Source organism: Neophocaena asiaeorientalis, unplaced genomic scaffold (assembly GCF_003031525.2).
Source record: "Neophocaena asiaeorientalis asiaeorientalis breed wild unplaced genomic scaffold, Neophocaena_asiaeorientalis_V1.1 scaffold77, whole genome shotgun sequence".
In the NCBI taxonomy this organism is placed as follows: domain Eukaryota; kingdom Metazoa; phylum Chordata; class Mammalia; order Artiodactyla; family Phocoenidae; genus Neophocaena; species Neophocaena asiaeorientalis.
Genome location: NW_020174645.1, coordinates 9651560 through 9665723, shown reverse-complemented (window position 1 = coordinate 9665723; position 14164 = coordinate 9651560).

Genomic DNA, 14164 nt, shown 5'->3' with positions numbered 1-14164 from the left:
TTGTATATGGGGGGCGTTATTTGGACTCTTAATCGTGGGAGGAGGGGTTGAGTTAGAGAGATGGAAGATACTTCAGTGAAATACACATCTTATTTCCCATGACAGCAAATTGAAACGTACAATCATAGTCAAGGTGTCTCATGGGAAACTGAGAAGAACAATACACCATATGTTATGTAGAAGTCCAATGTCAGTGTGTAAAGCCAAACACGTAGCCCCTCAAACTACTTACACTGTAGTAAATTTGAATTTTAAAAGTAAATTTCTTTTTGGGACTTCTGTGGTGGTCCAGTGGTTAAGACTCTGTGCTTCCACTGCAGGGGACACAGGTTTGATCCTTGGTCAGGGGAACTAGGATCCCGAGTGTCATGCAATGCCGCCAAAAGATTAAAAAAATTTAATTTTCTTTTTAAGTAAACTTAAATTTCTCTCTCTCTTTCCAAAGTGGAATTCACAAAAGTTATATATGTAGATAATGTATTTATTTTTTAATATACATGTATATTTCTGTATTTCTGACATTGCCCTTCTAAGACTATGACTCAACTACAGGGAAATGGCCGGGCACCCTTTTGTTCACTTGCCTTGAACTTCTGGACAAATGTTAATTACAGCAAAACCTTACTAATTCAAACAAGTTGGGGAAATAAGTGGTAGGTTAATGTGTTTTCATAAATATACAGTTGATTCTTGAACAACATGGGGGTTAGGGGCAACCCCTCCATGCAGTCAAAAATCCATGTATAAATGTTGACTCCTCTAAAACTTAATAGCCTACTGTTGACATAAACAGTCAACATATATTTTGTATGTTATATGTATATTTATATATATTTTATGCATTCATGACTTACCTTTTTCTTAATTTTTTTCCATGTTTCTAGGCTACGTGGTTCATCTGAGTTTTTTCAAATTGTCACAAATCTCCAAAAGATTTTCCAATATATGTATTGAAAAAAATCCATGTGCAAGTGGACCTGCACAGTTCAAAACCGTGTTGTTCAAGGGTCAACTGCAGTTTCTTAATTTCTGGAGCATGCGGAAAGTTCTAGTAAGCTAATAAAATTTTGTTAAGTAGAGATGGAGTCTAATAAAGTGGCTGATATCGGAGGTAATTTGTACTACCTGTGTAGTCAGGCAAGGTGCTTACTGACACGGTGCTTGCAAGTTGCTCTCTTGAGCTGGTTAACAGTATCTCTGTGAAGGTGTGGGCTTTACTTCCTTGCTACTTGTAGAAAATAGGTCTTGCTTTTGCTTTCCTGCCTCTGTTTCTCTTCTTTCTGGTATCGGCGCAATTATTTTCCTTTGGAAAGCTGCCTCTCCCCAACTCTAAGCAAACAGGGTTGGGATGGAGCTATGGGAGTGGATGAGGCCCCAGGCTGGTCAGAATGATCACAAGCGGGTTAGGGCTAGGCACACAGCCGGTCTGGATTAGTGAGAGGCAGTCCCTATTTTCTGCTGGAGGTGTGGAGCAATGGAGCCCCTCCTTCTGCTGGAGTTGCTAACTTGAATGAATGCAGGCCTGAAGCCGTTGGTGGCTATCATTGGTCAGCTATTGCTGCATAATAAATCACCACAAGCTCTGCAGCTTAAACAATATACATACATCATCTCACAATCTCTGTGGATCAGGGGCTCTGCCTCAGGGTCTCTCAAGAGACTGCAGTCAAGGTGTCGGCCTAAGCTGGGGTCTCCTTGTCAGGATCGCAGTCTAGCTGGGAGAGAGCGCTGAAGTGTCAGGTGTGCAAGTAGCCGAATAAAGCAACAAGCTGAAAATGAAAGAGTTAAGCCGTTGATCACTTACTGTGATGGTTTAGGGAAGAGGCTGAAACTGGAGAAAGTACCTACTCTCCCTGTTGCATTTTCCCCTATATGCGTCTCACTGTGGAAGGGACCCCAGACAAAAGGCTCTAGCAGTTTATAGCCCCTGGGACTTGGGGGAGGGTGGTGGTGAGGATGTAGAAGGAGGAGGGGTTGGAGTGGAAAAGTACCTGGTATGGAGTCAGAGTGAGCAAGTGTCTGCAAGGTCATGTCCCCTCACCCCCAATAAGGAGGCTGGGGCAGAGGTGCCTGGAGAGGACCTCTGCCCAGGACCTCAGATAAAGGGACCCAAGAAGGAAGGAGCATAATATGCATAAGAGCATGACTGGTCAGAGGGGCTGAGTCCTGGACTGCAGCTCCCTTAGAGACTGCAGTGTGCTGTCTGTGCACCAGGTCTGGCATGGGGGGGAAGGGGGCAGCTTTCCCCTGGGAGGCCTGCCAGGTAAACCCTCTGAATTGCCTACCGTCAGGCCTGAGAAATCACGCATAGGATTTTTTGCTTTTTGCTGTTGCTGTTTTTTAACTTTTTCTTTTTTGGCTGCACCACGCAGCATAAAGAATCCTAGTTCCCCAACCAGGGATCTAACCCGCGCCCCTGCAGTGGAAGCGTGGAGGCTTAACCACAGGACCAGCAAGGAAGCCCACACATTAGTTTTTAACCAGGAACTGGACACCTCATTCATCTGGAGTCTTGACTGGGGAACCATCTGCTTCCAACCTCACTTGGTGGTTGTTGGCAGGATTCAGTTCCTTGTGGGACATTGGACCAAGGGCCTCAGATCCTCACTGACTGTTGGCCAGGGGCCACCCCCAGTTCCTTGTCATGTGAGTCTTTCTATACTTGGCAGGTGATTTCACGAAAGCCGGCAAGCCAAGAAGGCAATAGAAAGTACGTGCTAGCAAGTTGTAAGTCCCAATCTTATGTAACCTAATCACGGAAGTGACATCCCATTAACATTGCCATATTTTGTTGGTTAGAAATGGCTTACTCAAGGGGAGGGGATTACACAAGACCATGAATACCAGGAGGTGGGGATTGCTGGGGCCATTTTAGAAGCTGCTGACCGTAATGGCCATAGGGCAACATAAAGGGAGAATCTACTTGGGATTGAAACCAGCCCAGAGGCAAACAAAGTTGAGAAACAGGAGGGAGACAGATACTTAGGGCACCATTTAAGCCTGTGGATCTGGATACTTCTGAAGCCAACTACCCATTGGCATCCCAGTACTGGAACTAATTACTTTTCTTCTTTAAAGATTCCATTTGCACTGGGTTTTAGTCACTTGCAACTGAAAGAGTCCTGATTAACATAAAAATAATGTGGGCATGTTCTTTGGGTTTCTTGGCACTGAGATGTGCTGAGGTCACCTCAAGAACAAGGAGTTTCTGTTGGTGTGAATGTAAATTGGTGCAGCCACTATGGAAAACAGTATGGAGGTTCCTCAAAAACTAAAAATAGAGTTGCCATATGATGCAGCAATCCTACTCCTGGGCATATATCTGGACAAAACTATAATTTAAAAAGATGCATGCACCTCAATGATCATAGCAGCACTATTCACAATAGCCAAGACATGCAAACAACCTAAATGTCCATCGACAGATGAATGGGTAAAGAAGATGTGGTGTATATATACAATGGAATAGTACTCAGCCATAAAAAAGAATGAAATAATGCCATTTGCAGCAATGTGGATGGACCTAGAGATTATCATACTAAGTGAAGTAAGTCAGAAAGAGAAAGACAAATACCATATGATATCAATTATATATGGAATCTAAAATATGACACAAATATCTACAAAACAGAAACAAACTCACAGATATAGAGAACAGATTTGTGGTTGCCAAGGGGGATAGTGGGGGAGGGATGGATTGGGAATTTGGGATTAGCAGATTCAAACTGTTATATAGAGAATGGATAAACAACAAGGTCCTACTATATAGCCCAGGGAACTAGATTCAGTATCCTACGATAAACCATAATGGAAGAGAATATGAAAAAGAATATATATATATCTGAATCACTTTGCTGTACAGCAGAAATTAACACACTGTTGTAAATCAACTATAGTTCAAAAAAGTAAATTTTCAAGAAGGAACAAGGTGTTTGCTCAAACAGTGCTGGTGGTCTGGCACCCACCTGGAGCCCTTCCGTGGAGCGGGTCAGTTCTGGAGATGGAAGGCTGTCTGTTTCTCCAGGTGCTCGTTTTTCTCTGTGAATCTGCTGTTTTCCCACTGCCGATCGGCCATTTCTCCTCCATACTATAAATCCTTCACCCACACTCTCTGCTGCCTCCGATTTCCAGCCTGCCCAAGGCTCTTAACGGCCCCTCCGCACTCTCTGCACATCTTCTCCTTTCAGCATTAGTTCCTACCACTTACGCCTGCCTGCTTCTCCATATATACTAGTGCAGATTCAAGAGGTTGAATCTGATTGGTGTAGGTCATCCTTTTGAACCAGGCCAGTTCACAGGTGGTTTGACAGGCCTGTGCATTGCCTGTCAGGTGGGTCAGGGGGTGGACTCATGAGGGCTTCAGAGCGGCTGTGGGCAGGCCAGGCATTCTATAGTTTCTCTTGTTTAAGACACAGGCATAGGGCTTCCCTGGTGGCACAGTGGTTGAGAGTCCTCCTGCAGATGCAGGGAACACGGGTTCGTGCCCCGGTCCGGGAAGATCCCACATGCCGCGGAGCGGCTAGGCCCGTGAGCCATGGCCGCTGAGCCTGCGCGTCCGGAGCCTGTGCTCCGCAACGGGAGAGGCCACAACAGTGAGAGGCCCGCGGTGAGGCCCGCGTACCACAAGAAAAAAAAAAAAAAGAAAAAGATACATGCAAGCCATTTTTCATGAAGATGGTAAAGATTCCAGTTTGAATAATCATTAATTTGATAGCTTAACGTCTGAATGAATGAGGCTTCACTGACTTGTAGCATGATTTGGGAGACCTAGTTTCTATTTCTAGCTCCTTTTTATTTTATTTTTTTTTGCGGTACGCGGGCCTCTCACTGCTGTGGCCTCTCCCGTTACGGAGCACAGGCTCCGGATGCGCAGGCTCAGCGGCCATGGCTCACGGGCCCAGCTGCTCCGCGGCATGTGGGATCTTCCCGGACCGGGGCACGAACCCGTGTCCCCTGCATCAGCAGGCGGACTCTCAACCACTGCGCCACCAGGGAAGCCCTCTAGCTCCTTTTTAATGAGCAGATCATCTGCATTGATCCAGGATTCATTTTATTTCAAGTGAAGAACAGCCAACTTAAATTGGCACAGGTCCAAAATGGAATTAGCTGGCTCACGTATCTGAAAAGTCCAAGGGGTAGATCTTGCTTCATGCTTGGCTCCATCCAGGTGTCAAACAGTGTCAATGTCACCATGTCACAATGACTCTCTCTGTCTCAGAGCTACTTTGCTCTGTGTTGGCTCCTTTCCCAGGCAGCCTCTTTGGTCCCAGTGGTCAGATTACCACCAACAGCTCCAGGCTGACATTCTCTCTCCTCAGCAGCACTGCTGGAAGAGAGATTCCCTCTTCCCAGTGGTTCCACCCAAGGTCCTGGAACTGAGTCTCACTGGCTTGGCTTCGTTCACCTGTGCATCCCTGAACCAATGGCTAGACCAGAGGGATGCAATGCTTTGATTGGCCAGCCTTAGGTCACATGACTATCCCTGCAGCCCTTCCTAAACCACATGAACTGAGAGTGACAGAGGGGTGGTTCCCCAAAGGAAGAGTGGGGTGCTATTAATCGGAAGAGAGATGGATGCTGGCAAACCAACACCAGTGTTTATACCAGTTAATCTGTCCATTTCTGTTTCCCAGTCTCTGAAAGCATGTGCTATTTGCAGAGTAATACTGCAAGCAACCTCTGAGCCTACAAATATTTGCAGGTGACTTCTATAATTTGCTTAGTTTTTAAGTGAAGTGTGATTCATGTAACATAAAATAAACCATTTTAAAGTGAATGATGCAGGGTCTTTCCTGGTGGCGCAGTGGTTAAGAATCTGCCTGCCAGTGCAGGGGACACGGATTTGAGCCCTGGTTCAGGAAGATCCCACATGCCACGGAGCAGCTAAGCCCGTGTGCCACAATTACTGAGCCACGACTGTATTGCCCACAAGCCCCAACTACTTAGTCCACGTTCCACAACTACTGAATCCTGTGCGCCTAGAGCCTGTGCTCCGCAACAAGAGAAGCCACCGCAATGAGAAGCCCATGCACCGCTACAAAGAATAGCCACCACTGGCTGCAACTAGAGAAAGCCCACGCACAGCAATGAAGACCCAATGCAGCCAAAAATAAATAAATAAATAAAGTGAATGATGCAGTGGCGTTTGATACATCACAATGTTGTACTACCACCACCTCTATCTAGTTCCGGAACATTTTCATCACCTCAAAATAAGACCCATGCCCAGGGACTTCCCTGGTGGCACAGTGGTTAAGAATCCGCCTGCCAGTGCAGGGGACATGGGTTCAAACCCTGGCCCAGGAAGATCCCACATGCCATGGAGCAAGTAAGCCTGTGCACCACAACTACTGAGCCTACGCTCTAGAGCCTGCGAGCCACAACTACTGAAGCCCGTGCACCTGGAGCCCTTGCTCTGCAACAAGAGAAGCCACTGCAATGAGAAGCCCGCACACCACAATGAAGAGTAGCCCCCACTCGCTGCAATTAGAGAAAGCCCGCGCACAGCAACGAAGATCCAACGCAGCCAAAAAAAAAAAAACAAGCAAAAAAACCATGCCCAGTAAGCAGAAGCTCCCCTTCCCTACTCCTCCCAGCCATGGTGACCACCAGTCTGCCTTCTGTGTCTATGGATTTACCTATCCTGGATATTTCATATAAGTGGAGTCACAAAATACTTGCCATTTTGTGTCTCGCTTCTTTCACTTATCTCAATGTTTTCAAGGTGCATCTACATTATAGCGTGTATCAGCACTTCATTCCTTTTTGGGGCTGAATAATATTCTATTGTGTGTTTATACTAGGCTGTTGTGCAACCAATCTCCAGAACTTTTTCATCTTGCAAAACTGAAACTCTATACTCATTAAACAACAACTCCCCATTCCCTCCTTCCCACCCAGCTCCTGGCAACACTATTTTCTGTGTCTGTGAATTTGACCACTTTAGATATCTCATATAAGTGGAATCATACAGTATTTGTCCTTTTGTTTCTGGTTTATTCCACTTAGCGTAATGTCCTCAAGATACATTCATGTTGTAGCTTGCGTCAGCATTTCCTTTATAAAGCTAAATAATATTCCATTGTATGTATACACCACATTTTGTCTATTCATTCATCTGTCAACGGACACTGGGTTGCTTCCACCTCTTGGCTATTGTGAATAATGCTGCTGTAGACATGACTTGCAAATATCCCTTTGAGACTCTGCTTTCAATTCCTTTGGATCTACACTCCAAAAGTGAGATTGCTAAGTCATGTGGTAATTCTATTTTTAATTTTTCGAAGAACTAGAATTTGCTTGTTTTTAAAATTAATTTTCTGCCTCTCTTTCCTAAAAATATTTTATGCAGAAGATACCAGTGGGAATTTAAAGGGTGTTTTTAAATGCTTTGAAATTCTCGTAGAGTAAAAGCAAAAACCTCAATATAAAAAAAAAAAAAATCTAACAAGCGGAATCCTGGAAACCAGTTGGAGATCAATTTCCAGAAAAATGTCTCAGTTCATCTGCTTGGCCAAGAGCCAGAGCCTGGGCCCCTGGAGTCACACTTCCAGGTGACTGGCATGGTCTTGACAACAGTTTCTGAACTTAAGCTGTGGCCACACGTGGGAGATTTATCTTTGTCCAGGCCTCCCTCATGAAACACTTTCTCTAGCAGAAGCACAAGAGTAAAACTGGAATGAAGCCATTCCACTGAATAACCACATCAATGAATTTCCTGCCCTCACTCAACAAACAAAACAGCCTGTGGTTTTTTTACATGCTCATTCATTTGAGTCTATCCACAGCAGCCCTACAAAAGCTCCTCACCGAGACAAACACACACAGACAATGTACGGTCCAGAAAGGCAAGTGTACACAGTAGATGTGTGTCAATGAATACAACATTGCTTTTCTTTTTTTTTAAAAATTGCTTTTCCCACCTCCTTTAAGACATCGACCGCGCTCTGAGTAAGCAGTGAATAGTGAGCATCTACTAAATGCCAGGAGCCCTTAAAGGCCCCCAGGGCTGAGTCTTTACCTGGATTTTTTTGGCACTTCTTGGTTTCTGGGTAAAAACAAGGCTTTCTGGAGGCATTTGCAGGTGTGCCTGGCTCCTCCGCTCTGGCTGGCAGAAGCTCTCCTGGGTGCCCAGCCCTGCCCGACTCTGCCGAGACATCTCCCCACAGACCAGACAGATTCTCCTTTCAGCTGGATGTCAGCCTTTGGTAAGTCCCTGAGCCTTTCTGAACTTCGGTTTCCTCAACTGTCCAGTGAAGGGGTAAATGAGAATCAGTCTCAACATCTAACAACAAATGCACGATCAAATAATTCACGACGTCATCGTAACTGGCAGTTGTTTCAAAAAAACCATTTTTTGAAACGTATAACATCAGAAAATGTTCAACATAGACTACTAAGTGAGATCTGTGTTCTTATGTGGATCAGATAGTCTACATACATTGTTGAAATCATGAATATAAAACCGTGGAGATAGAAAGGAACATTGAAAAACAAATGAGAGTGTAAACACCGCTGCCCCACCCCCATTGGCCGAAACAAAACGAAAACCATGAGAGAGTAAACCTGTTGATCACTAGGTGTCCTTTTGCCTTAAAAATCGGTCAGTCACAGAGACTCTGCCCGATTTGGAATATGGTATCCCAAACTTAAAATGTAAATGATGTTTGGCCCACTTCTATGATTTTATTCTCAGGAGAAAACAAACAACAAGCAAACAAGTGCATGAAGGTACATGTAAAAGAATATATATTGCAGAGGTGTTTCTAGAGCATAATAGTGAGGTCATCTGAAATGTTCCCATATGGAGGATTTCGTTTGCAAACAAGCAACAATCCATACAACAGAATCCTGTACAACCATTAAGAATGTTGCTGTAGTAATTTATAGACATAAGTGAAGAAAGGCAAATTATACAACAGCATGTATGTATAATTTGACCCAGTTCATACTGAATCCCAACTATCGTATATGCATATTCACATTTATATACATAGAAGGTAGTCTGAAAGGAAATACTGCAGGATGTTCATTGCTTTTAGGTGGTTGGGTTGCTAATCAATTAATTAATTTTATGTTTGCGTGTTTGTATTTATGAATAAAGTTTTATATAATGAACATGTAAAAATAGTAATAGCTTCCCATTAGGAGGTGCCAGGCTGTGTATGAAGCACATCACGTGTGTTTCATTTAATCCTCACCACGATCATTTCAGGGGTATTGATAAACCCAGTTGAGAGAGGGGGAAACTGAGGCTTAGCAAACATAAGTCATATTCTGTATAACTTTCTTATTGTTGTTGTAAAAAATTACCAGAAACGTAGTGGCTTACGACAACACGAATTTGTTATCTTACGGTTCTGGAGGTCAGAAGTCTGAAGTGGGTCTCACTGGGCTAAAATCAAGGTGTCAGCAGGGCCACATTCATTCAGGAACCTCTAGGGGAGAATCTGGTTCCTGGCCTTTTCCAGCTTCTGGAGGTTGCCTGCACTCCTTGGCTCCTGGCCCCTTCCTCCACCTGCAGACCCAGCCATGGTTGGGTAAGTCTTTCCCACATGGCATCCTTCTTGTTCTGACAATCCTGCCTTCTTCCCCATTTAAGGACCTTTGTGATTACACTGGGCCCACCCAGATAATTGAGGGTAATCTCCCAGTATTCAGGTCGGCTGATTAACAACCTTAATTCCATCTGGTATCATAATTCCCGTTAGTCACGTAACAGAATATATTCACAGACTCTGGGAATTAGGATGTGGACATCTTTGAGAGGCCATTCTTTTGCCTGCCTTCCTTGCCCAGGGTTTCATAAGGTGATGGATTAGGAAGTGAATGTATTCTGTCTTCCATTCCTGTGCCCTTAGATTATGCTATGTGTCTGATTACTTGTATATTGAAGACATTTTAAAACTTTTTATAGGTTAAAAAAAAAAAAAGGACATTCCCTTCCTTGTCCCTTATGCTTATTCAGCCTTTTTGCTATGTCATCCATCTGCCCCTACCTAAATCTCCCATTCTAGCAAAACCAGTCTGTCCACTGGTCCAAGCCCAGCACCCACACACTCCAAGCTTGCTTCCACTTCAGGTGGTCCTCATACTGTCTCTTAAACTTGGGAGCGTCACTCTTGGTCATCTGAGAAGCTGATGACAAGATGGGATTCAATGTGCAAGGTATTTACTAGGAGAGATGGCTGTGAGAGAAAATGGGGAGAGAATCTGAGCTTGAGTGTGGAAGCCAGGGAAGGAAGCAACCTAGCCTGAGGTGTAGTTGCAAAGAAACAGGCAAGCCAGTCCTGACCACGTAGGAGCCCTGAGCCTCCCAGCTCTGTGTTAATAACCCTGCCAAGCTCGGTCATGGGCTGGGGGCAGCCTGCCAAAGCGTGGTCTTGGCCTCAAAGCAGATAACAGCACCTGGGGCCCTGACCAACTTCTCTCCCTGCAGTTAGAGATGTGTGGGCTGCATTTTCACGGCTGCCATGAGGGGTTTTCATGGTGATTTCCTGCATAAACCTTCACCAGGGGAAAGCTTTCTGGAGTCAAAGACCATGATTGCCTCACCTATTCCCAGCACTCCCAGCTAGAGCATGCTTAAGGACTTTGTGTCCGGCCTAGGGGGGAAGGTGGGCTTTCATCTGCTTTGTCACTCTACCTCTCCAAGCCTCAGTTTATTTAACTATAAAATGGGTTAATAGCAGTCCCTCCCACATTGGGTTGGTGTGAGGATGAAATGAAACGCTGAGCATCAAGGCCTTCAGTCAGGACCTGGCGTGGGAGTGATAATGGTCAGGAAATGGAAGTTGTCTTCACTGGAGCACTCTGACCTGCACACAGTAGGTGCTTAGTAAATGTTAATTGTTGTCATTGGGGCATACATACAGTGAGTGCTTGGTAAGTGTTACAGTTGTCCTTGGAATGCGTGGACCTATAGGGGGCATGCATTTGGTAATGCGAGCAGTCCTTATGGGAGCAGGCTGACCTGAACACAGTAGGCGCCCAGTAAATATGGTTTGGCTGGTTCCAACCATAGTTTTAATGGAAGTGGTTCCAGTTCCCTCTCCTCAGTGGAGAGAGCAGCCCAGGCTAATAGAGACAGAGGAAGGCATGGCAAGATCCAGGGGGTCTCTCCCCATCACTCCATGAGCCTCCAGAACCTTATCCATAAGCACAGTTAAGCACTTTGCAGCTAGCAGGCACTCCATAAAGTCATTCCCACTTCTTAAATAGCCAGTGAGCATCTGTGTTTAGTCCCAGAGCTAGCTCAAAGCAAATTTCTTTTTTTATGTTTTTAATTTTATTTATTTATTTATTTTTGGCTGTGTGGGGTCTTCATTGCTGCGCACAGGCTTTCTCTAGTTGCAGCGAGTGGGGGCTACTCTTCGTTGCAGTACACAGGCTTCTCATTGCGGAGCAGGGGCTCTAGGTTCCCCGGGCTTCAGTAGTTGCAGCACACGGGCTTAGTTGCTCCACGGCATGTGGTATCTTCCCGGACCAGGGATCGAACCCATGTTCTCTGCACTGGCAGGTGGATTCTTAACCACCGTGCCACCAGGGAAGTCCTCAAAGCAAAATTATTTATTTATTTATTTATTTACTCGTGGCTTGTGGGATCTTAGTTTCCCAAACAGGGATTGAACTTGGGCCCTTGGCAGTCAAAGTGCAGAGTCCTAACCACTGGACCAGCAGGGAATTCCTCCAAAGCAAATTTTAAAAAGTCTCCTTCTGAGACTTTTCTATGAAGGTGCAACCATCTCATCAGACCAAAGAGTTGTTTTCTTTTTTAACACATTGCTGTGGGATGGCATCTATCATCTCATGAGCATTTGATGAGAGCTGTTTAAACAGTGAGAGGAAAGGTGCTCTGATTTTTCCAGCTGCCGCTAATTAAGGAGGTGCTGTTGATACTGGATTTGCAGGTGCAACGGTCTATCTTTTCTGAATGTGATATTTTATTAGAAAGCAAAGCTTTAGTGATCTGAACCTGAAACCAACCAGATGGTCTTTTTAAAAAATTCACTTATTTTCGTATAATAATAATGATAACGATAATATCATGTACTAAGTGTGTCAGACACTATTTTAAGTGCTGGGGATAAGACCAGTGACTAAGAGAGATAACCCTCATGGAGTGTATATTCCAGTGGGCAGTGGTGTGTTTCAGATGATAAACTCATAATCCCAAATGCTCTGAATGTTAAGAAAGAGAAAAGACAAATTGAATGTGGATGCAGAGATGGGGGCATTTCCCAGTCTTGATGAGTGGGAGAAGGTGGAAGTGATGTTTAAGATGAGTAAAAGTGAACTGGGACAAGAATACAGTGAGGGGTGGGGAGAAGGGGAATGAGGGAAAAGTGTTCCAAGAAGAGGGAACAGCATGTGCAAAGGCCCAGAGGTAGAAAGACAAGTTGGAAATGAAACAAATCCAGTGTTTGGAGAGAAGAATGCAAGGAGGTAGACACAGGGAAGTAGAAGAAGTCTACAGGACACTTTTAAGAGTCTGGACTTCATCCTGAGGCAATTGGGGGAGGGGCACAGAGGGTTTTAGGGAAGGCAGGGTGAGGTGTGGACCTACCTGATTTGTATCTGAGAAAGATCACATTTTGTAATTTTTTATTTGTTGAATGTCATTTGATGAATGCCTCTCTCCACTGCTAGACTATATACTCCACGAGGGCAGGGACTATTTCTCTTTTGGTTACAAGTTTCTCAAAATGCATTTATAGAATAATTGATGGAAAGAACCAACAATCATATTAGTGTTTCATGTTGAAGGCATTGCTTCTGGTCTGGACTTAAGTAGACAGTTAACTAGCTATGATTCATCCCTTTAAAGTACATATTCTTTGACCTACCTAATCCCTAATAAAATTTTCTTGAAACTATCCATCAAGTGTACACACACACACACACACATATTCATTTCAGTGATATCTGTAAAATGAAAAGACAACAAAATAGCATAAATGTCCAAAATCAGGACGTTTGTTGAACAAATTGTGGTGCATCTAGAGTAGATTAGGCCATTAAAATAATGAAGATCCATTTTCATATGGATATTCTACAATGGTGGAGTAAATGCAATTTTTTGGGTGAATAAACAGAACAAAATATTTATAATCATAATTTTTAAAAATTTATTTTACTTATTTATTTATTTTTGGCTGTGTTGGGTCTTCATTGCTGTGCACGGGCTTTCTCTAGTTGTGGCGAGTGGGGGCTACTCTTCGTTGTGGTGTGCAGGCTTCTTATTGCAGTGGCTTCTCTTGTTGTGGAGCACAGGCTCTAGGCTCACAGGCTTCAGTAGTTGTGGCACGTGGGCTCAGTAGCTGTGGCTCACAGGCTCTAGAGTGCAGGCTCAGTAGTTGTGGTGCATGGACTTAGTTGCTCCGCGGCATGTAGGATCTTCCCGGACCAGGGACTGAACCTGTGTCCCCTGCACTGGCAGGTGGATTCTTAACCACTGCACCACCAGGGAAGTCCCCTATAGTCATAGTTTTAAAATTGGAAAGATATACCCCAAATTGTTGCCAATGTTTATGTTCAAGTAGTGGAATAGAAGCTATTCGTATTTACTTCTTTGGATTTTTTAATATGAATTTTCTACAATGAATTGTATTATTTCCTAATAGGAAATAAAAACAACAGACAACTTTTTATTCCCTGGGGGGTAGCTATCAATGTCAAAAGCTCTCCTAAGGTCAAATTAGATAAGGAGTATTAAATAGTGCCCATCATATTTAGAAAAAGAAAGCATTTGGTGGCTACAATGAGAGCAGTTTTGAGGCAGAGCCACTTGTCAACAAAGTAGGAATAGTAACTATGGTTTGTCGACTGAAAAAAAAAAAAAAGCACAAGAGTTGGAAGTTGAGTTTTATTCTGTGTCTTACTGAGGACTACAGCCTGGGAGACAGCCTCTCAAATAGCTCCGAGGAACTGCTTCGAAGAGGAAGAGGGAGAGGCCAGTATATATATGATTTTGGCTAAGGGGTACATGCAATCAAGCATACATGTTGGTAGAAGATTGATGCTAGTCATTAGGAGCAGATATCTCAGTTCATGATTTTAGTGCTTTTTAAGTATGGAAAGATGCAAGAATCTGGATTCATTTAAAAATTCTCCTAGAATATATCTAAGATCTAAGGATTTTCCCTTTTTTTTTTCTCAAGGCACA